Source organism: Physeter macrocephalus, chromosome 20, assembly GCF_002837175.3.
Source record: "Physeter macrocephalus isolate SW-GA chromosome 20, ASM283717v5, whole genome shotgun sequence".
Lineage (NCBI taxonomy): Eukaryota > Metazoa > Chordata > Mammalia > Artiodactyla > Physeteridae > Physeter > Physeter macrocephalus.
The window spans coordinates 46227148-46251889 of NC_041233.1; positions in this window are offsets into that span (position 1 = coordinate 46227148).

Genomic DNA, 24742 nt, shown 5'->3' on the forward strand with positions numbered 1-24742 from the left:
GAAGCACATAAAAAGCTGCTCAACATCACTAATTATTAGAGAACTGCAAATCAAAACTACAATGAGGGGCTTCCCTGGTGGTGCAGTGGTTGGGAGTCCGCCTGCCGATGCAGGGGACACGGGTTCGTGCCCCGGTCCTGGAAGATCCCACATGCCGCAGAGCGGCTAGGCCCGTGAGCCATGGCCACTGAGCCTGCGCGTCCGGAGTCTGTGCTCCACAACGGGAGAGGCCACAACAGCGAGAGGCCCGCGTACCGCAAAAAAAAAAAAAAAAAAAAAGCTTTTATCAGATGGTTTCCTAACATAACATAATAATTCTGTTCAGGTAGTTATATAATGACTTTGATATTTCCTCTTTATTCAAAAGTGTGTTTTATTATAAAATGTGTAAGAACACATTTCAGTTGTTATCAAGTAAGCTGCATCTTAAATTATATTGGCAAGACAAACATCAATATATTATGCTAGTAGAAATAGATTTTTTATTTAACAATCCAAGTTCCAAAAATGACTAACAATATAACAATAACATGAGTTTTTGAGTCCTATCCTATGGCTGGTTTTTATAAATTTTCAAATTTTTGGATATCTATAGAACAATAGCTGGCCAAATGACTTGCTTGGCTTTGGTGACAAAATATTAATGTGAGGCTTACACAGGTGTAAAATCTTTTTAAATTGGAATGCTTTACTAATTAATTTGAATTTAAATAATAAAACTGCATAGACCGATTGCTTGAGATACTATTCTACTGTAATGTAAGAGTGATTGTTAGTTATCATTTGCAATTGAGCATTCAACCATTTAGCAAACATTGATTATTAGTCCTACTCTAAGCCCAGAACTGTGTAAAGTGTGAGGATATATTAGTGGGTAAAACAGTCTTAACCTCGTGGTGTTTAAAGTTTACTGGGGGACTTCCCTGGCAGTCTAGTGGTTAAGATTCTGCGCTTCCACTTCAGGGGGCAAGGGTTCAATCCCTGGTGAGGAACTAAGATCCCACATGCCACGAGGTTTGGCCAAGAATAAAATAAAATGGCGAGGTGTCTATTTTTTTTAAAAAAATCACTTAGTATTAAAAATAAGAAAGGAAGGGAGGGAGGGAGGAAGGAAGGAAGGAAGTCTGCTGGGAAGGCAAACAGTCAAAATATCTCACAAATATACAATTACAAATTGCAATAAGTGCTATAAAGGCACTTCTATTGCATAGAAGATGCAATTAGAGTGTATCATAGGGAGACCTGATGCAATATGGGTGTCAGAGAAGGCTTCCTAGAGGAAGTGGCATTTGAGTTTCTATTTGAAGGATGAGTAGGTGTTAACCAGCTGTAAAGAAGTGGGTAGTGGAAGCACACCAGGCAAAAAGAAAAGTATGTACAAGGGCCCTGTGGTAGAGCTATGGAGGAGCCAAGAAAAGAAAGAAAAGGTCTGTGGGACTGGGTCACAGAAAGTATGGCAGAAGTGGTATGAGTGGGACCAGGGAGGCAGGCAGGGCCAGATGTTAAGACTTTGGTGTTTATTGTAAAAGTAATAGGAAGCCTTTGAAGTATTTTATACAGGAGGGTGACATGATCAGATTTGCAGGTTTTGTTTTCTTTTTAATTTACTTATATTTTTTTAAATCCCAAAGTATAATTTACATACAATAAAATGTACCCACTCTAAGTATACAGTTGATGAGCTTTGACAAATGTATATATGCGTGTAACCACTGCAAAAATCAACATATAAATATTTCTATTAGCCCAGAAAGTTGTCTCATGCCCCTTTCTAGTCTCAGTGATACCTCCCCAGTCCTAGGCAGCCACTAATCAGCTTTCTCTCACTATATACATTACTTTTGCCTATTCTACAATTTTATGTAAATGGAATTTTACTGTATGTACTCTTTTATGTCTGGCTTTTTTCACTGGCATGTTTTTGAGATTCATCCATGTTGTTGCAGGTATCAATAATGTGTCTTTTTTTTTTTTGCTGAGTAGTATTCCATTCTTTGGATATATCTCAATTTGTTTACCCATTGATCTGTTGATGGACATTTGTGTTGTTCCTACTTTTGGGCCATCCTGAATAAAGCTTCTACGAATATAAAAAAAAACAAAAAACAAAAACAAAAAAAACCCCTTGCCCCCTGCAGTGGAAGCATGGAGTCTTAACCACTGGACCACCAGGGAAGTCCAATGGTATTTTTGCTATAGCAGTCTGAAAAGACTAAAACAGTTATCTTGTAAAATCCTGAGTTAAAGTCTCTTTCCAGTATTGTAGTTCTAGTCTGGAACATTCATTAACTATCTCCAGTGTCTAGAGAAGACCTACCCAGTAAGCTGTCTTGTTACACACGGGCACCTTAAAGGGACTCATACCTCCCTGAGTAGGCTGAATAATACACAAGCAGAAGAGGAAGGACCCAGAAATAAGGTCACCAGAAAGAATCCACAAAAAATTTAATAAAGTAATCAGAAAGCCCAGCATTGGCCATCATACATGGCTGCATGCAAGTTCTCCTTACATATAAGGGTGAGAAAACAATCCAGATTCTTGCCCTTTGGGGGCTTAGCCTACAAAAAAAAGGAAAAGTTAAAAAATAATAAACAATTTAACTCTTTAAAAAAATATATGTATCATGTGCTGGGTATTGTGTGCTAGGTGCTGGGGAGAGATCAGAGTATTAGACCAAAATCTCTATTCTCATGGAGATTTCAGTCTGATGAAGGAAAAAGCAATAAATAAATTTTTAAAAAGAATAAAAGTATGGTGATGGACATGAGACTAGCAGAGAAAAATCAAACAAGAAAGAGGGAATGCTGAGGTAGAAGCAGGGTCAGTGTCAAACAGGGAAGGCCACACTGAGAAGATGATATTGAAGCAAAGACCTGCAGGAGGTAAGGTAGTGAGCCATTCAGGTGACCAAAGGAGGAGTGTACCAAGCAGACAGAACAACAGGGCAAAGCCAGGGAGGAGGACCACACCTATGTATTGAGAAAAGCAAGGGGACTGGAGCAGCTCAAGTGGGACGTGTGTATGAAAAGCAAGTGTAGATGAGGTCCGAGAGGCCACTGGGTGGGGAGTATGTATAGACCAGGAAGCACGGTGAGCACTGAGGTGATTCTAGCATGCAGCCGGGCTTGGAAGTGTAGTCCATGGGCTAGCAGATTTGTTATCACCTATGAGCTTGTTAGAAAGGCAGATTCTTGGGCCATGCCCCTGAATCAGAATTTAAATTTTTATAAATGACTTTTGTAGAAAATGTTTGAAAAGCACTGGCATAGAAACTACTTGTAGATAAAGCAGGACTTTGGCCTATCTTTGAGAGAAAACATTAGAGGGTTTGTGACCCTGGATATAGTGACACACACAACAAAACTGAAATCACACAAAACAACTTAGATTGCTATGTGTGATGCAATCTGACTTCTCTTTCCTATTTCTTTTTTTTAATTCTGATTTAGACCTTCTACATTGATCTCATAAATAAGCAGTTTGAAAAAAACTATGGTAGAAGATGCTTCAGGGAGTGATACATTCAACTTAGCAAAGTGTAAAGAATTTTGACATAAGCATGACTAGTGCCTGGGTAAAATGATAAAATCCACTCTGTGGACTGTAAGGCATGTGGTCCAGAAATGCAGTTTCCCATTGTCTTTGTTAATGCAAATATTCACATGAAGCTCACTACGGACATAGACTAACTGAACATTCTAGCACACAATAATTTGAATTGCTAAAAGCTAAAATTAAGTATATTTCAAGTATAATAAACTAATAGTTAACACATGATAGTGTTTACTATGTGCAGGCATTGTTGTAAAGAATATATAATATATATATAAGGAGTGTATATATAATATATACATATATATTCTCTCTCTCTCTCTCTCTCTATATATATATATATATATATATACTCAAATATGTACATGTACAAAATCTTTAACCTTAAAATCTTCAACCTTAAAACAACTCTGAAGCAGATACTGTCATCATCCCCATTTCACAGATGAAGAAATCAGTAAACAATAAATATAGTATCTAACCAATGTAAAATTTCAAGAGTGTTACAACCAATTTGTTTTCATCAGCACAAAAGGAAAGAGTTTGGTGTAATCCCAGATGTCTGGCTAAAGCTCTGGCAGAGGCAAGAATTAAGTGGCCCCAGCATGTCTGGTCTCCTGGCTCCCCCAGCAACACCGAGGAAGGCTATCTCAAGAGCAAACACATTTTGATCGGCCCCAAGGAGTGAGTGGTTGTTGTTCTCTTCATAGGGGAGAGTAGATTCAAGGGAAGTTAGACAACCCATCTTTGCCCTACTTCCTGCTTCCTTTTTCACCAATTACAAGCCCTTTGGGTTCTGCACAACAGCTTCCTTATTCCTCTGACCAAAGTTGGTTGCCCTGCTCACTTTGGCCAGAGGCTGGTTGCACCACACCTTTCTGCTGTCACAACCACTAGAAGATTCAACCCTTTGTTTCCCTAATAATCTTTTTTCATACTTAACTGTGAGTCCCTTAAGGAACATAACATTTAACTTATTGGGTCTTCTGTACCTAGGACAGAGGCTGAGATTGAAATGTTTGAAAGGAATTAGATATCCATCTGCTGGGGCAGGCTAATGGTAGCCCACAGAAGATACTCCCCTCAGATCCAGCAGTAAGGCAACTCAACTGTTTAAAACTGACAGGAGAACAACTGAGCTGAACTGGGCTGGCAGAGTAATTTTTTTTTAGGAATTTGCTCCCATTTATAAGATGCTGCATCATCAAATCAAATAATAAAATCAAATCCAAGTACAGTCAGTCCTCGATATCTGTAGGTGCCAAATCTGCAGATTCAATCAAATGAAGAAGGAATATACTTGAAAAAAAAAAAAATCCAGAAACTTCCAAAAAGCAAAACTTGAATTTGCCACCTGCTGACAACTATTTACATAGTGTTTATATTGTATTTATAACTATTTATATAGTTTTTACATAGTATTCAGTATTATAAATAATCCAGACATGATTTAAAGAATACAGGATGATATGCTAGGTTATATACAAATACTATACCATTTGGTATAAGGGACTTGAGCATCCGTGGACTTTAGTATCTTCAAGGGGTCCTGGAAGTAATCCCCCATGGATATCGATGGACAACTCTATGTCCATTTGGTATATTTGTTTTTCTCGTCTTACTAGGGGTGGGATGCTTCACTTCTTCCTAAGATGGGGGTGGGGTAGAAGGGAAATAGCTTTTATTTTCCCTTTATAACAATGGTATGATTCTGAATCTAACAGACCATCACACAGCTCTGTTGGTTGATTATTTTACATCTGTTCTACTGCCGACTTAAAAAAATGCACAACGTGAGAGTTGTGAGTTAAGTTTTATATGGGGCAAAATGAGGACTATAGCCCAGAAGACAGCATCTCAGATAGCTCTGAGAAACTGCTCCAAAGAAGTAGGGGGGAAGGTTAGTGTATATGTGATTTTGGTGAAGGGGGAGTACATGCAATCAAGCACACATTTTTGCAGAAAGTTTCTGCTAGTCAGGAGGAGCAGTCATCACCATGAAGGATTTTAGTGCTTTTCTAGATATGAGGAGATAACAAGAATTGGGCTCATAAAAGCAGCTCCTGAAAATACGGAACTATCTGAAGACCTGTTCTGCCAGTTCTTCCCAGAGCACAGTGTCTCATTTCTGCTCTCCACCCTGAACTCCTTTCAGGGGGTGTTGAAAGTCAGCAGCTACAGCAGCACATGATTTAATCCTTATAGAGGTAGATGGCAAGTGCCAATGGAAAGTGCCAATCTGTAGTTGACACTACCCTGCACAGAGACAAAATAAATAACTTTTTGAAACTTCATTTTTTAGTCCTAGGAGTTTTTACAAATAAAATGACACGTGTTGAGACAAATTCCATGCTTAAAAATCTGTCACTAACATCAGTTTTGCATAAAAAAGCTATTCAGCGACTGTTACAGTGGCATTTCTTTGTTGGTGGTAGAAATAATGTGTGAATAGCTATGCTAACTTAGAGGCAATTTTCAGGTTTTGAGACTACATAAAAAAGCTAAGAGTTCAATAGGAAATGTTTGTGGGGAAGCTGCTGGTAGACTTCCTTGTTCATTTATTATGTAATGACAGACTGATATGATTGAAGTGAATTAAATATTAGACATACTTAATATTTTATATGCTATATGTCATCATAATAGCAAAGTACATAGATCACATTATTGACTGCCTTTGGATTTTAAAAATAAAGATTGCTATTCTGATGAATACCATTTCATTATTGTCTGCCTTGGTCAGTCAAATTTAAAAATATAATAGCTATCTTTATTCCCATTTAAAGTGTGGCAGTCGTCAAAATGTTGAAGTCTATCACAGAATATTTTTAAAAAGTCATTCTTGTAGGTGGGTTATAGAATACAGCAAGGGCTTCCAATGAGAAATTCAATGTTTTCATGGAGATTTCAAAGCCTTATTTGACACACCTTGGCACCAATGCTTCAGCCATTCCCAATCCCATATTTGTTGCCAGATGTGCCTCATCCTAAACTCCTGCAGATTTCAAGAATCTGGGAAAGGGGGAGTTAAAAGTGTCTCTTTGTGGGGAATTCCCTGCTGGTCCAGTGGTTAGGACTCAGCACTTTCACTGACAAGGCAAAGGTTCAATCCCTGGTCAGGGAATTAAGATCCCACAAGTTGCACAGCTTGGCCAGGAAAAAAAAAAAGTATCTCTGTCTCCAACAAGGTACTTTAGCTTGGAAGCAGCAGACACCTACTTAAATTAGCTTATGTGAGAAAAAAAAATGCATTATAAAGATACAGGGGTGCTAAAAAGAAATGAAAAAGATATAGAGGAAGCTTAAATGCATACTACTAAGTGAAAGCAGGCAATCTGAAAAGGCTACATACTGTATGATTCCAACTGTATGACACTGTGGAAAAGGCAACTATGCAGATACTAAAAAGATCAGGGATTGTTGGCGAGGGATGAATAGGTGGAGAACAAAGGGTTTTTAGGCAGTGAAAATACTTTGTATGATACCATAATGATGGCTACATGTTGCTGTACATATGTCCAAATCCATAGAATGTACAACACCAAGAGTGAACCACAATGTAAACTGTGGACTTTAGGTGATTATGATTTGTCAATGTAGGTTCATCAATTGTAACAAAATGGACTACTCTGGTGAGTGATGTTGAAAATGGGAGAGCCTATGCATGTGTGGGGACAGGGAGTATATGGAAAATCTCTGTACTTTCCTTTCAATTTTGCTGTGAACTTAAAACTCATCTAAAAAATTAAGCCCTTAAAAAATGCAGGGGTGTTTCTTGGACATCAAGAACTGGAGGTGTATTTCCATCTCATGGGGGATTAAAATCTGGAACTCTAAAGCAAACTCAGGCAGCTGCATCTCAGTTTCTGTGTCTCTCCCTCTGGGGCTGCAGACTCTCTCATGCCTGACTTTCTTAGTGAATGGGCATCATTCTCACTGAAGAAAACAGGCTCGTTTTTGCCTACAGCAGAAGATAGCATTACTTTGTTCCAGCAAGCAAAAGAGCCTGAACAGCACCTCTGAATATGGAGCCCTTTTCTCATTCAAACTGTTCTTAACCTGGGTCCACATATTTGGATGGCATTAAAAAAATTACATGTTCATTTTCACTAACCTCTAACTGAAATCCATTTTCTTCAAATATGAATATAGGCAACAAAGCACAGTAGAAATTGCAGTAGCTGTAGCTCCACCACTGTGATGGATGTTAGGATGTGCCACTCAGATTCTCTTTCAGGAATGAGGGCTTATCCCCCAGCTGCTGGAAAGCTGTTGGCAAAGTGTCCCCAGCTGTCAGACCCTTCAGGGATGGCTTCAGCTGCAGAGCCGTCTCACCCAGGGTCATCACCTTGTTGGGGCTGCTTCCATCCATTGGTTGACCAGTGCTGGGATATACAGGCCTGGCCCTCTCCTCTGTTTCAGGACAGCTCTGAACTTCCTTTCCCTTCCCTTCCCCTCCCCAGGTGCACCCTCTAGTAAACCCCCTGAATGCCAATCTCCAGCTTAGATTCTGTTTTCTAGGGAACCTGATCTGTGGCAGTCACTGAGGAAAACAACAATATTTTCATATCACATCACAGCTGCTGTAGATATCTTGAAATATTATATATGCTCATCCCCATTTCAACATTATAGTAGTTATTAGGCTACTGGATTGTGTTACTGAATACATTAATAAAAATATATTTAACTATGTTAAAATTTGTTTTTAATATTTTGGTAACTGTATTCTAATATAATTGGTTTTCTTTGTCATCCCTTACATTTCATTTTGTGTATTTGAAGGATGGTAGATTATGCCACCCCAAAATATGCCACTTTGGTATAAGGATTATTTTGAGCTAAAGGCACCTGGAAAACAGGAGGTGCAAGAAGGGGTCTCTGACTTCCCCCTTTTTCTTCCTGAAAGTAGGGAATAAAACCCCCATATAGAAGATGTCTTCCCTATACCAGGAAAAAAGTAACCTTTTTTTTCTGTCACCAGGGAAGGGGAGTTGAGCTCAAGAGAAATCTGTACAAACAAACCTTATCAACTAACCCTCATCTTCCTAGTCACTTCTCCACTATCAACTACCCTCGCTCAAGGCCCCTCAGCCTTGTCACATTTTCACAATTCACTACTCTGCCCAGCTCGGTATATAAGTGTTCAACCCTAACTGCTTCTTTGGGCCTTCATTTCCTAATGAGGGCTCCAGTGTCACATAAAATTTATGTTAAATACATGTATATGCTTTCCTCCTGTTAATCTGTCTTATGTCAGTTTAATTCTCAGGCCCAGCAGAAATCCCTAAGACAACTGAGGTAAAATTTTGCCTCCCCCACACAGGGATGGGATTCTGAGGAGTCCATAGGCTTCACAAGACTGCCAGAGAGGTCCGTGGCAAAAGAAAAAAAAAGGGAGAGGGGTTATCCCTGAGAACTCTCTCTCAGGCAGTCCTGCTCTTTTACAAGGTTTTAAGCACTGTCCGTACGCCAGTGATTCCCTGATTTTCATCAAACTTCACTCCTCCATTGCTCTATTGTCACTCAGATGAACTCCAGCATAACCCTTAACTGATCTTTTCAAATCACCATTCTTCTTTCTTAGTCATTCTCCACGCATATACACCAGGACGAATTTTTTAAAACAATATAACAATATTTCTGGAGTAAATACTAAAGTCATAGTTAACATTTCCCAGGTGTTGACTATGAACCAGACTCTGCCATTATTGCAATAATCTTTTAACAAGCCTAGGAAGTAGATACTATCATTATAACTATTCCACACATATGGAAACTAAGGATTATAGAAGAAAAAGAAGTTTTCCAGAAATTACACAGTGGCAGAACTGAGATTATGATTCCAGAGCCAAAGCACCCTCTTTATCATTTTTTGAAATAACTTTTACCATGAAAATTTTCAAACATACCCCCAAATACAGAGAAATGTATAATAAACTCCCATGTACCTATCACTCAGATTCAACAATTTTCAACATTTTGACAGTTTTACTTCCTCTATCACCCAACCCGCACTGTCATCTTTTTTTCTTTTCTGCAGTATTTTATCTGCAGTATTTAAAAATATCTGCAGTATTTTGAAGCAAACCTCAGACATCAGGAATTTTTTTTTTAACATCTTTATTGGAGTATAACTGTTTTACAATAGTGTGTTAGTTTCTCCTTAACAACAAAGTGAATCAGTTATACATATACATATGTTCCCATATCTCTTCCCTCTTGCGTCTCCCTCCCTCCCACCCTCCCTATCCCACCCCTCTCATGGTCACAAAGCACAGAGGTGATCTCCCTGTGCTATGCGGCAGCTTCCCACTAGCTCTCTATTTTACATTTGGTAGTGTATATATGTCCCTGCCACTCTCTCACTTCGTCACAGCTTACCCTTCCCCCTCCCCATGTCCTCAAGTCCATGCTCTAGTAGGTCTGTGTTTTATTCCCGTCCTACCACTAATCTCTTCATGACATTTTTTTTTCTTAGATTCCATATATATGTGTTAGCATACGGTATTTGTTTTTCTCCTTCTGACTTACTTCACTCTGTATGACAGACTCCAGGTCTATCCACCTCATTACAAATAACTCAGTTTCATTTCTTTTTATGGCTGAGTAATATTCCATTGTATATATGTGCCACATCTTCTTTATCCATTCATCTGTTGAGACATCAGGAATTTTACCCAGTAAAATAGAACCAATAGAACCCCATAGCACATTTCAGTAGAATGATGTTTGTAAAATATTAATTAATAATAATATTAATAAAATATTAATCATACCATTCTCTGTTGAAAATATTTTAGCAGATTTCTATTCTACTTTGGATAAATCCTTAACATGACCCACACACTTGTGAGTCACATGGCCCAGGTCTACCTTACCAACACCATCTGATGATGCTCTCTGCCTTGCTCAAGAAAATCCTAGGCAGACTCATCATCTTTCAGTACCTCTAGCTCTTTTTCAGGTAATGGCCTTCATATCTTTTCTTAACCCTGGGAAGCTCTCCTTCCCCCCATCCTCCTGTTGAAATGTCCCTTCGTCAGAGAGACTATCCTGTGTTAATTTAGATTCCAAGTTCTTCCCAGTCTAATCCTTCCTCATCTTAATTTTTTCTTACAGCATCCTGTTCTTTGCTTTCATCTCACTTCTCACAATAGATAATTTTGCGTTTATTTGCATGTTTGCCTGTCTCTGCCACTAGGCTGTAAGAGACCTGTCAGTCTTGTTCAATAATCTATACCTTGTCTCAAGAGTGTCTGGTACACAGTAAGCACTCACTAAAATGTATATATAATGTATAATTTACAGTTAAAAGTGTAAGTGTAGAAAGAGCAGCTATATTAAATTTTGAAAAGGATGACCTATTTTATTTAAATATTTAATTTTCCATTGTTCCTGGCTATAATAACAGATGTGACTGCTCAGCAGCACTAACTGATGAAGGATTGATAAGTTATTTCAGATCATCCATTAAAAAAAAAAGACACCCTCTTTCTAGCATATAAAATTTCTCCCCATTATCCGCAAGAGCTAGAACTTTATAACATACTTTTCTTTGGTCCATATATACAGAAATGTGTATACATATCTATAGATAGATATATTTTTTTTTCAAAAATTCTCTGGAAGTACTTAAGATCATCAATAAGAAATTCAGGTGGCTTTCTTGAAAATGTTATGAGTCAGGTCCTAGAAACCTATCTCTAAGGCAGTCAGTATAAAACAGTCGTTTCCCAATACTCTGAAGTGTGGACAGTCTGGCATTTATTTTATCTGAACAAGTTCCCTGCCTCAGAGTGCTATGAAGTATTGTTCTAGGCTGAATCTCTACTGCAGTATGTATAAAATGGAATTACAGTTCATTGTTACATTTGCTACAGTTACTGACATGATGGATTATAGGTACTCAATCAGAGTGCATTTAGCATTACGATTTAGTTAGGTGGCCAAAAGAGGAATATTTGTTCTCTTTTTATTATACAATAATGTTTTTATTAGAAAAGTAATATATGTACATTGTTGAAAATAGGAAAATGCTGAAAAGTATAAGGAAGAGAATGAAAATTGCTGATGATCCTACCACCAAAAAATAATCACCATTAATATTTTGGCTTATTTGCTTTCAGATATTTTCTCCATCACGAAATTACTGCTATATGATCCTTTTGACCTACAAAAATGTTAATTTCATGTGGTTTGCCCTAAAGAATGTCATATACATATTATTTTACATCCTTAAAAGCATACTAAACAGATTGTTTTGTAGTTTGCTTTTCTCATTTAACATGATAATTTGTTTGTTCATAGTAAAAAAACTTTTTGAAAACATTATTATGAGAGACTATTATATTCTACTGTGTGGATGTACCACAATTTACCTAATGATTCCCCCACTATTGGACGTATCTTTTGTTTCCATTTGTAACTATTACAAATAATGCTCTGATAAATATCTCTGCATATAATTATTTGTATCTATTTCAGATTATTTTCATTTTTAGAAATGGGATTCTTGGGCTTCCCTAGTGGCTCAGTGGTTAAGAATCCGCCTACCAATGCAGGAGACACAGGTTCGAGCCCTCGTCTGGAAAGATCCCACATGCCATGGAGCAACTAAGCCCGTGCGCCACAACTACTGAGCCCACACGCCACAACTACTGAAGCCCGCATGCCTAGAGCCTGTGCTCCACAACAAGAGAAGCCACCTCAATGAGAATCCCATGCACCACAACAAAGAGTAGCCCCCACTCGCCGCAACTACAGAAAGCCTGCACGCAGCAACAAAGACCCAACGCAGTCAAAAAAAAAAAATTAAAATAGATAAATTTAAAAAAAAAAGAAATGGGATTCTTGGTTACAGGTTGTACATCTTTTTTTCTTCTTTTAAATATTTTTTTAAATATTTATTTATTTATTTTTAATTTTTGGCTGCGTCGGGTCTTAGTTGTGGCATGCGGGATCTTTCATTGCGGTGTCCAGGCTTCTCTCTAGTTGTGGTGAGTGGGCTCCAGAGTGCATGGGCTCTGTAATTGCAGCGTGTGGGCTTAGTTGCCCAGTGGCATGTGGGATCTTAGTTCCCCGACCAGGGATTGAACCCGCATGCCCTGCACTGGAAGGCAGATCCCTAACCACTGGACCACCAGGGAGGTCCCCTGGTTATACACCTTTTAATGTCTACTGATACTTATTGCAGGAATTTGATTCTAAGAAGAAACAAATGTCCTATGAGTGCAAGGGCCATGTTTGTTCGCTCACCTGTTTCCCCAGTGGTTAGACTATTACCTGTTACATTGATGATACTCAATAAAACATTTGTTCAATGGACTAACATATGGCACCAGCTACTGAAAATAAAAGAAGTTTCAGAAAATAGCACCTTTTAGCCTCCTTCATGTATTAGAGATATTTTATAGTGGTTGAAAATTTGAACTCTCAAATTAGATAAATTGTAGTTTAAATTTAGAAACTTCAGCTTACTAGCTGTGTAACCGTGGGAGTATATTTAACTTTTCTGGGCCCCAGTTTTCTCCTCTCCAAAACAGGAAGATTGACAGCATCAATCTCACTGAGATGTTGTGAGGATTAAATGAGATAATTTGTACAGAGATGCATTATGGTGCCAAGCACATAGTAATTGCTCAAAAAATGTTTTCCATTACTATTTTACATAATTGAGAAATTCTGAAAATACTTTTTACCCAAAAGTAGGTACATAGGAAAAGAGATGATTCTATGTAAACGTCTCAAAAAGTCAAGAAATACAGATGAGAAAACACAACTTTGAAAATTATACGTTTCAAAATCTTTTAAATTCCTTGTTGGTTGTTTATATTATCCCAGGTCTTTTTCCCTTTAATGGTTGGCAGAAAAATCTTCACAGGATAAAAAGCTCCTCTTGCAGAGGAGCATAGAAGGGGCAAATGGGGAAACTGGCACCCTTCCCTACAGCCAGTCTTCCCTGGGGGGTGTTGCTGACTGAAAGAGAGGAGGATATCTGCAGTGATGTGGACAGGAGCGAGAACACAGGCAGCAGGCATAGACTGAGAAAGGACTTTGAGACTTGAAGAGTTTCAGATGCAGACAAGCTGCTGACATTGTGTGGCTGGGCTAGGTCATGGGCAGCCGTGGTGGCATTGAAACTGAGCAATCCCCAGACAGGCTTTCTTGATAACAGATCTCTTCGTGTTTCCCACATCTTGCTTAAAGAAAAAATTCAGTCTTCTGAACCTTCCCTGAGTTTCAAAAGGTCTGGCTTAAGGGTTAATGATCAGAGGAGTGAGAACATGCAGAGACAAAGAACAGCAGTCAGGTGGGAGAATTGATAACAATTTAAACAATAAAATAGCCATATAGCAGAGTCACAGGACCTTAGTTCCTCCTTGAAGGATGTGGATAATAATGTCTGATGCACATTCCTAAGTTGTTTTTACAGAGACCTGACTCCCACCAACTGAAAACTGCTGACCACAAGTGGGTAGACCCCAGACTGGTTGGAACCAGAAGGTTGATGACTGAGATTCCTGAAATATTACCTTCTTACCTCACCATCAACCAATTAGAGAATTGTGCATGAGCTGATCACACAGCCAGAGACCCTCTCCCTCATGCTGTCTTTAAAAACCCTTCCCTGAAAGCCATCAGGGAGTTTGGGTCTCTTGAGCATTAGCTACCTGTTCTCCTTGCTTGGCACCCTGCTGTACTTTCCTTCATCACAACCTGGTGTCAGTAGATTGGCTTTGCTCTGCATTTGGCAAGTGGACTCAAGTTTGACTCATTTACAGCCTATGGACCAAGCAGGTATTGGAGCCAAGGCCAGGCACTGTCACATTAAGGACTGACTGGCAGCAGGTCAGCAGTGCTAGGAAAGAACTGGCCCTGGATAGGTGTACTGGTGTTGAGAGTAGGGACCATGTCAAGTCTTAGTTTTCTGAGATATGCTATGTTCAGTCATTTAATCTGCAACAATTATTACAAGCCTATTATGTGCCAGGCACTTTTGTAAGCCCAGAGGAGTAAGTAGTTAACAAACAAAAAGATAAACATTCTACCTTTTGTGGAACTGTATTCTACTGGGAGGATATAGACAATAAATAATAATTATAATACATAGGTACATGATATAACATATTATAAGGTGATAAATGCTTTAAAAAAAAGAGCTGGATAATGGGGATGGCAAGTGTGGGTGGTAGAGGGGAAGTTTGCAGTATTGAATGGGGGTTATTATGGGTGGGCCTTATTTAAAAAGTGACGTTGGAGCCAAGACTTAAAGGAGGTAAGGAAGCAAGCTGTATGGATACAAGGAGAGAGTATTCTAGGCAGAGGACCAGCAAATGTGAAGGCCCCAAGGTAAGTGTGTCTATATTTGAAGAAAAACAGGGATGTCAGAGTGGCTAGAGCAGAGTGAACCAGGGAGAGAATGGTAGGAAATAAGGGCAGGGAGATTAATGGGGAGCCAGTTAGTGTAGAGCCCAAGAGGCCATTGTAATTTTGGGTAGTCCTGGATCAGAGTTTCTCAGTTATGTCCTATAACTATGCATATTCTATAAGAGGGGTTTCCTGGGCTCATGCCCCTGCTGCTCAAATGGAATGTAGGTACAAAGAATATACTCCTAAATGTGACATTCAGGAATTCTCCAAAGTTCTTTCTCCCTGTGATGGGTAGAGGAACTTGTGGGCAACCCTGGGGAAATAAGTAGGAGATGAAGGTGATGCCCAGATAGATCCTCCCTGAGTATTTGCTTCAGAGAATTTCAAATATGTTGTAAGATTCTGGCTGCTGGGTCCAACCCTCATGCTCCCAAACCTTCCACCGCTTCAGGGGCATAACTGGGGACCCCTCAACTTTCGAGAGAATCTGACTCTACCTGCAGACCCTAATGTAGAAAGAGCTTGCTGAAGTGGGAAGGTCTAATTCCCCAAAAGGAAACTGAAGCTATGGCAGCCTTTCCACTAAAAGGAATGATTAACAAACACTCACAATAATGAAAAGGAGGCGAGTATGATTAAGGACTATGACTATTCAAGATTTCTATGATTAAATGTATCACTTCAAAATTCTTCAAAGCACACAAAATTCTCCAGCTTTGGAGTCAAAAGCTAAAGCATTTACTTATATTTTAAGATTTGGGGGACTGAAGATATTATGCTTTTAAGAGCTATTTACAGCTTTACCATTTTTTAACCTTCATCTCAGACTTCTTATTTTTAAACATGTGTGCTCTCTCTATGGAAACCTAAAGCTTCATTTATTTAAATTTCAGGGATGTTGAAACATTAAAATAAATATTTAGAATTCACGTTATATATGTGTTTTCTTTTTTATATATATAAATTTATTTATTTTTGGCTGCGTTGGATCTTTGTTGCTGCACGTGGGCTTTCTCTAGTTGTGGTGAGTGGGGGCTACTCCTCGTTGTGGTGTGTGGGCTTCTCACTGCGGTAGCTTCTCGTTGCGGAGCACAGGCTCTAGGCACGTGGGCTTCAGTAGTTGTGGCACATGGGCTTAGTTGCTCCGCAGCATGTGGGATCTTCCCGGACCAGGGATTGAACCTGTGTCCCCTGCATTGGCAGGTGGATTCTTAACCACCAGGGAAGTCTCTATGTGCTTTCAATTCATGTGAATATATATAACTCTAAATAGCTGAAAAAAAAAAAAAATCAGAGAGCTCTGCCAAGAGGTGGGAGTCAAATGAGTAATAGCTACCTAGTTGGAATTAGGCCACTTTGAGGAGCTACTCTTTCTAAAGGCTTATCTATTGATCACCTTAAGAAACATTTCTTTGTTGGTGTGACAGGTTGCTAACCTCAGATCTTAAACCCAGCCATGGATTTCCCCTTCCAGATTAAAACTTAAATCAGATCAGCTTACTCAGAAGAATGCTTGCCAGCCTCATCACACCCTTCCAACTACCAGCTGCAGTGGGACAGGCCTGAAGTCACCCAAAGGCTTGGCTAGTAGGCCTACATGTTCAACACCAATCTTTCCTTCTGGAACATGCTCTCCTCAGTCTTCTCATCTCAGGAAATGGAACAACCACCCTTTTACCTGTTCAAACTAAAAAGCTTAGAGTAGTCTTTGACTCACCACCTCTTCCCCCTCCACCATGTATATCTAATAAATCAACTAATACCAACAGCTCCATCTCTGAAAGATGTAGTGACTTTGTCCTCTTCCTTTACTGATACACTCTTACTCCATACGTTCATTGTCTCTGGCCTCAGTTATTGTGAGTGCTGCCTAAATAATCCCCATGCTCCTTTTCTCAACATAATAAAAGCTATTTATGACAAACCCACATCCAACATAACACTCAATGGTTAAAACCTGAAAGCCTTCCCACTGAAATCTAGAACAAGAAAAGGATGCCCACTCTCACCACTTCTATTCAACATAGTATTAGAAGTCCTAGCCACAGCAATCAGACAAGAAATAAAAGGGATCCAAATTGGAAGGGAAGGGGTAAAACTGTCATTATAAGCAGATGACATGATACTATACATAGAAAACCCTAAAGACTCCACACAAAAACTATTAGAACTGAAAAACGAATTTAGCAAGGTAGCAGGATACAAGGTTAACATACAGAAATCTGTAGCATTTCTTTACACTAACAATGAAATATCAGAAAGGGAAAGTTAAAAAAAATCTCTTTTAAATCTGCATGAATAAAATAAAATAAAATTCTTAGGAATAAACTTGACCAAGGAGGTGAAAGACTTATATGCTGAGAACTAACAAGAAATAAAAGGGATCCAAATTGGAAGGGAAGGGGTAAAACTGTCATTATAAGCAGATGACATGATACTATACATAGAAAACCCTAAAGACTCCACACAAAAACTATTAGAACTGAAAAACGAATTTAGCAAGGTAGCAGGATACAAGGTTAACATACAGAAATCTGTAGCATTTCTTTACACTAACAATGAAATATCAGAAAGGGAAAGTTAAAAAAAATCTCTTTTAAATCTGCATGAATAAAATAAAATAAAATTCTTAGGAATAAACTTGACCAAGGAGGTGAAAGACTTATATGCTGAGAACTATAAAACATTGATAAAGGAAATTGAAGGTGATTCAAAGAAATGGAAAGATATCCCATGCTCTTGGATTGGAAGAATTGTTAAAATGGCTATACTACTCAAAGCAATCTACAGATTTAATGTGACCCCTATCAAATTACCTATGACATTTTCGCAGAACTAGAACAAATAATCCTAAAATTTACATGGAATGGTAAAAGACCCAGAATTGCCAAAGCAATCCTGAGGAAAAAGAACAAAGCTGGAGGCATAACCATCCCAAACTTCAAAGACTACTACAAAGCTATAGTAATCAAAACAGCATGGTATTGACACAAAAACAGACATATAGATCAATGGAACAGAATAGAGGGCCCAGAAATAAACCCACACACCTATGGTCAATTAACCTTTGACAAAGGAGGCAAGAATATACAATGGAGAAAAGACAATCTCTTCAGCAAGTAGTGTTGGGAAAGCTGGACGGCTGTATGTAAATCAATGAAGCTAGAACACTCCCTCATTCCAGACACAAAAATAAACTCAAAATTGCTTAAGGACTTAATATAAGACATGATACCATAAAACTCCCAGGAGAGAACATAGGCAAAACATTCCCTGATATAAATCATAGCAATGTTTTCTTAGGTCAGTCTCCCAAGGCAGTAGAAATAAAAGCAAAAATAAACAGTGGGACCTAGTCTAACTTATAAACTTTTTCACAGCAAAGGAAACCATAAACAAAACAAAAAGAGAATCTATGGTCTGGGAGAAAATATTTGCAAATGATGCAACTGACAAAGGCTTAATTTCCAAAATATACAAAGCTCATATAACTCAAAAAAAATAAACAACCCAATCAAGAAATGGGCAGAAGATCTAAATAGACATTTCTCCAAAGAAGACATACAAATGGCCAACAGGCACATTAAAAGATGCTCAACATCACTAATTATTAGAGAAATGCAAGTCAAAATTGTAATGAGGTACCACTTCACACTGGTCAGAATGACAATCATCAAAAAATCTACAAACAATAAATGCTGGAGACGGTGTGGAGAAAAGGGAGCCCTCCTACACTGTTGGTGGGAACGTGAATGGTTACAGCCACTATGGAGAACAGTATGGAGGTTCCTTAAAAAGTTAAAAATAGAGCTACCATATGACCCTGCAATCCCACTCCTGGGCGTATATCCAGAGAAAAACATGATCTGAAAAGATACATGCACCCCAGTGTTCCTTGCAGCACCGTTAACAATAGCCAGACATGGAAGCAACCTACATGTCCATCGACAGAAGAATGGATAAATAAGATGTGGTACATATATACAATGGAATATTACTCAGTCATAAAAAAAATGAAATAATGCCATTTGCAGCAACATGGATGGACCTGGAGATTATCATAGCACTATTTACAATAGCCAAGACATGGAAGCAGCCTAAATGTCCATCAACAGATGAATGGATAAAGAAGGTGTGCTATATATACACAATGGAATGCTACTCAGCCATAAAAAAGAATGAAATAATGCCATTTGCAGCAACATGGATGGACCTAGAGATTATCATACTAAGTGAAGTATGTCAGACAAAGAAAGACAAATATCACATATTGCTTATATGGGAATCTAAAAAAAATGATACAAATGAACTTATATACAAAACAGAAATAGACTCACAGACCTAGAAAACAAACTTATGGTTACCAAAGGGAAAAGAGGGGGAGGGAAAAATTAGGAGTTGGGATTAACATATACACACTACTATATATAAAATAAATAACCAACAAAGACCAATTGTATAGCACAGGGAACTATACTCAATATTTTGTAATAACCTATAAAGGAAAAGAATCCGGAAAAGAATATATATATATACATATATATATATATATAAAAAACAGAGTCACTTTGCTGTACACCTGAAACTAACACAACACTGTAAATCAACTATACTTCAATAAAAAAATAAAAATTTTTTAAAAGACAAATACCATGTGATATCACTTATGTTTGAAATCTAAAATATGACACAAATGAACATATATACAAAATAGAAACAGACTCACAGGCATAGAGAACAGACTCATGGTTGCCAAGGGGGAGGGAGGTGGGGAAGGGATGGAGTGGGAATTTGGGGTTAGCAGATGCAAACTATTATATATAGATTGGATAAACAACAACGTCCTACTGTATAGTACAGGGAGCTATAGTCAATATCCTGTAATAAACCATAATGGAAAAGAATATGAAAAAAGATTATGTATATATATGTATAACTGAATCCCTTTGCTGTACACAAGAAACTAACACAACATTGTAAATCAACTATACTTCAATTAAAATAATAATAATCATCATCTCCATGCTCGCAAGCTTGCCCTCCTAATGGCAGTAAGAGTGGTTTTTAAAAACCTGTATCAGATCGTTTCATTCCTCTGTGTGAAATCCTCTGCGTCTCTCATTTGACTAAAATAAAATTCAAATTCTTTTCCTTGGCCCACTAGACTTACTTGACCAGACTCTCTCCTACCTTTCTGACTTCATCTTCTTCCCTCCGTATTCTACTCCAGCCACTCTTACCTACTTTTATTTCTTAAACCCGTTCAATTTGTTCCAGCCTTTGTATTAGGTGTTTCCTTTTCCTGAAACACTCCCTTAAACCCCTTAATCCTCTCAAGGCTAGCTCCTTATCACTCATATCTCAACTAAAATACTACCTCCTCAAAGAGTCCTTCCCTGACCCCCCAATATAAAGTAGCCCCCACAAGTCAGTCTCTACCCTATTTTAATTCTCAAATAAATACTCTTCTTATTTATTTTTCTTTTGTAGCTATCTTCTACCCATGCCCAGAATGTGAACTATGTGAGAGCAGGAATTTTGTCTATGTAGTTTTCCCCTATACCCCAGCACCTGCAACAGTGCTTGGCAAGTAGAGGGCATTCTATAAATACTTGGTGAATGAATAAAGTTTTCTTCTGGTGGGGTTGGTTTCTGAATCTGGCATGGGTTGGTTATATTTATATCCAACCCATAACTCTGTACAGCCTATTTCTCCCTGGCCACACAGTTGATAGATCTGCATGTCCCCTTCACCACTAGCAGGGGGGCGAGGGGGGGTTCACTGGAAGGGAGTAGGTGAACTCACCTAAGTTGAATTGCTCAACTCAAAAGACTCAAAACTCATGCTATTATAGGGATAAATTGGTAGCATTATCTTTTCACTTATTAGAATATTTTGCATTTTACTTAGGTGAGAGAGAAAGACAAATACTGTATGATATCACTTATATGTGGAATCTAAAAAATACAAGAAACTAGTTAATATAACAAAAAAGAAGCAGACCACAGATACAGAGAACAAATTAGTGGTTACCAGTGGGGAGAGGGAAGGGGGAGGGGCAATATGCAGTAGGAGATTAAGAGGCACAAACTATTAGGCATAAAATAAGCTACAAGGATACATTGTATAACACAATATTTTATAATTTTACAATAATTATAAATGGAGCATAACCTTTAAAAATTGTGAATCACTATATTGTACACCTGTAACTTATATAATATTGTATATCAACTATACTTCAATAAAAAATTTTTAAAAGAATATTTTGCAGTTATATATAGATGTTCTTGTAAGAACTAAGACTACTATCCATCTCTTTAGTTCTCTGCTATCTCTGTACAACAGAAAGGGAAGAAGTATTACTCTCAGTTTCCTCTGAAAAGCTTAGAGGATAATACTAAAATTATTTTAGAAGCTTTAAAAATAGGTGGTCAATGTTATGTTAAATATGGAAAATTAAAAAGAAGAGTCATATAATCTAGCAACTTAACTAAAGGACACATAACTTTAGGCTTTGAATCATGAGAAAAGGTAACAGAGAAAGCGATAGTCTAGAAAGTAGGCTAAAAAATGGAAGCTAATTTTACAGTTTAGGAAATGCCCTCTATGAGTATTTTGCTTTGGTGTTTAAATAACTCCCTGATTTCTTCAGCTTATTAGTAATTTATTATTTTTTCTGATTATAAAAGTAGTGCATCCTCATTAAATATTTGGAAAATACTGGTGCAGTGATCATTTGGCTGGGTGAGATCTGAGAGTGAGTTAAACTGCATGGAGATAAACATGTGGTATGAGACAACAGTGCCCCCTAGAGGTCTGTGGTGTGCTGCCAGGGAATGCCCGGCAGCTCCTTTTCGGTTTTGGTGGCTTGTGGGTGCTGAAGCATGTCTGGTGATTTCAACTGTGGTAAGGAGTCCCGTGGGAGGGAACTTTGTCCGTGATCCAGTGGGCTTCACTCATGGACAGGCATGCCTGATAGTGTTAGGTTCTCCCAGAGGCTGGAATGGAGGGAAAGTCATTGACCCTTGAGAGAAAACACTGTGAGTGAGTTGGCTAGAGTCTGTAGTGTCAGCAGGACAATTGTCAGAGGGAGCAGCGTTAGGTTGTTCCCCTGCCACCCCTGCCTCACTTCACCATGCCTGTGAATGATAGCAGGAAAGCTGTGTCACTAGGAGCCACCAGAGGAGCAGCGGAGCTCTCCTGGTAACCGAGGTGAAAGAACAACAAAGGTTAGTGGTTTTGAGGAAGCTTCCAGAAGCACAGCCTTCAAGTTGGGGGTAGCACAGCATAACGGGCAACAGAGGGGCAGGAAGTAGAACCCTCAGACATAATAGAAGAGGAGTTTCAGAGATACAGGAAGCAGTCTTGACTTCATGGCTCTGCTCCTATAAGGAGAAACTAGGGAGGGAGTTCTCTGGACAAGACTAGGTATTCATAGTTAATAGAGGAAGTGGGACCTCTGAGCCCAGTGGGACTAGAATTTATGTAATTACTGTAAATTTGATACATTTTTACTCACTGGCGATCTCAGGAGCCATCGAGTTTCCACAGAAAAGAAGAAAACAAAAGCCTACATATACTCCAATCACAGCAAGAAAATTTCTTTTTATCACTTTGATACATTTCTTTCCAGTCTTATTCTTATGCATATTTTATAGTGTGTATACAATTTCATTTCCTACTTTCTCATTTATAACATCAGCACTTCTCTGTATTATTAAAAATGCTTTTAACTCTGGAAAACAGATTGACCGTTTCTCATGAACTTAGTCCTTACCACATGAGCCAGTAACCCCACTCCTAAGTATTTACCCTAGAGAAATAATAACTAATGTCCACACAGCTATACATGAATGTGTATAGTTGCTGTATTCATCACCAAACACTGGAAACAACCCAAATGTCCTTCAATGGGTAAATAAATAAACTGTGCCACATCAGTGCATTTGGAATACGACTCAGCAGTAAAAAAGAAAAGAACTATTGATATGCACGGCAACGCTGATGAACTTCAAAGTCATGCTGAGTGAAAGAAACCAGTCCCAAAACACTGAAGTGCATAAGGATGATTCCATTTGCATGACATTCCTGAAAAGACAAAACTATAAATACAGAAAACAGCCTTGGTTGTCAGGAACTGGGGCAGGGAAGGGTGTGATGACAAAGGAATAGCACAGGGAGGTTTTTGGGGTGATAGAGCTGATTCTTATCTTGATTTTGGTGGTGGTTATAAAAATCTATATAGACACGAATATTCATTGAATTGGTCACAAAAAAAGTCAATTTCATTGTATCTTAATTTTAAAAATGAAATAGGTTGAAATGTCTTTAAAACATAATTTTAAATAACTTTTTTTTTTTTTTTTTTCAGTACGCGGGCCTCTCACTGCTGTGGCCTCTCCCATTGCGGAGCACAGGCTCCGGACGCGCAGGCTCAGCGGCCATGGCTCACGGGCCCAGCCGCTCCGTGGCATGTGGGATCTTCCCGGACCGGGGCACGAACCCGTGTCCCCTGCATCGGCAGGCGCACTCTCAACCACTGCGCCACCAGGGAAGCCCTAAAATAACTTTTTAATAAACATTCCAGCAAGAGGTTTGTGTCATAATTTATTCACCTCTTCCCCTGCTGTAGAACTGTTGGATTGTTCCTATTTCTGTATAAATAAAACCATATTAAAAACTTTAAGCCATACATCTTTGTTCACAGTTAGGATAGAGTCCCAGAAGTAGAATTACTGAGACAATGGGTATGAATATTTTTAGAACTCTTAGTGTATACTCCCTGGTTGCTTTCCATTCAGGGTTATATCAGTTGACCCACCTACTGGCAGTGTCTGAGAATAAGTGCTTTAGACATTCTTATGTATGTGAAATTAGAAGACTAATTCAGGGTTGTTTGGAAAATCATTGTAGGGAAGAAAGAGAATTAAGAGAAGCAGAGGTGGGTGAGTGTCTAGACCAGGAGAGAAACTAGACTTTCAGACCTGAAGATTACCTGATTTATATTTTTGTGTTTTTCTTCTAAATCTTTGTCCCACTAGCTTTCAGGATTGGTTTTTATTTTCTTATTTCTTCTTCCCCCTCTCTTCTAGCCTTAATGCAAGAGCAAAGTTAGGCTACCAAATTTAGCAAGGCCATTTTACATAATTGACTAAACAATCTTTTTTAAACACTAACCATGTGAAATGCACTGTGCTAGCCATTGTGAGGGGTGGCAAAGAGCAATAAAAATGGTCTCTGCCATCATGGAGCTTACAGTGCAACAGGCAGAGGTGAATATAATATCACTTCCCTAACCAATACCACCCTTTTCCCTCCTATGTTGCTAATGATGACAATGAAAACGATAACACCAACAGATACTGTTTAGCTGTTTGAAGAAAGAGCTATCACTCCGAGGCAGGTTCATCAATTTCACAAAAGATGTGAAATTAAGCCATGCCTCGCAAGATGGGTGCATCCAATTATATGGATTCTGGGTAGGGAAATGACATATGCAGAGGTGAGAGTATGGAGCTGTGATTGTTTCCCCTTGATGTCCTTGTAAGAAAATAAACAGCATTTGAGAAACCTCCTCTCCTGAGGTGAATAGAAGCTGACTCAACAGCCCATTTCCATGTATCAGCTTGCTGGGGAAAATGGAAAATCCTATTCCCCAAAGCAGTGTTCCTCTCACATAGATAGAGATATCATGTATAATAAATTGGGAAAACTTGTGAAATGAAACATCTGTTCTGCATGCTTAAGCACCGAGGCACTCTCAAGATACAAATTTCCACTCCATATTCTAGGTGTTGCGGTGATGAGCTGAG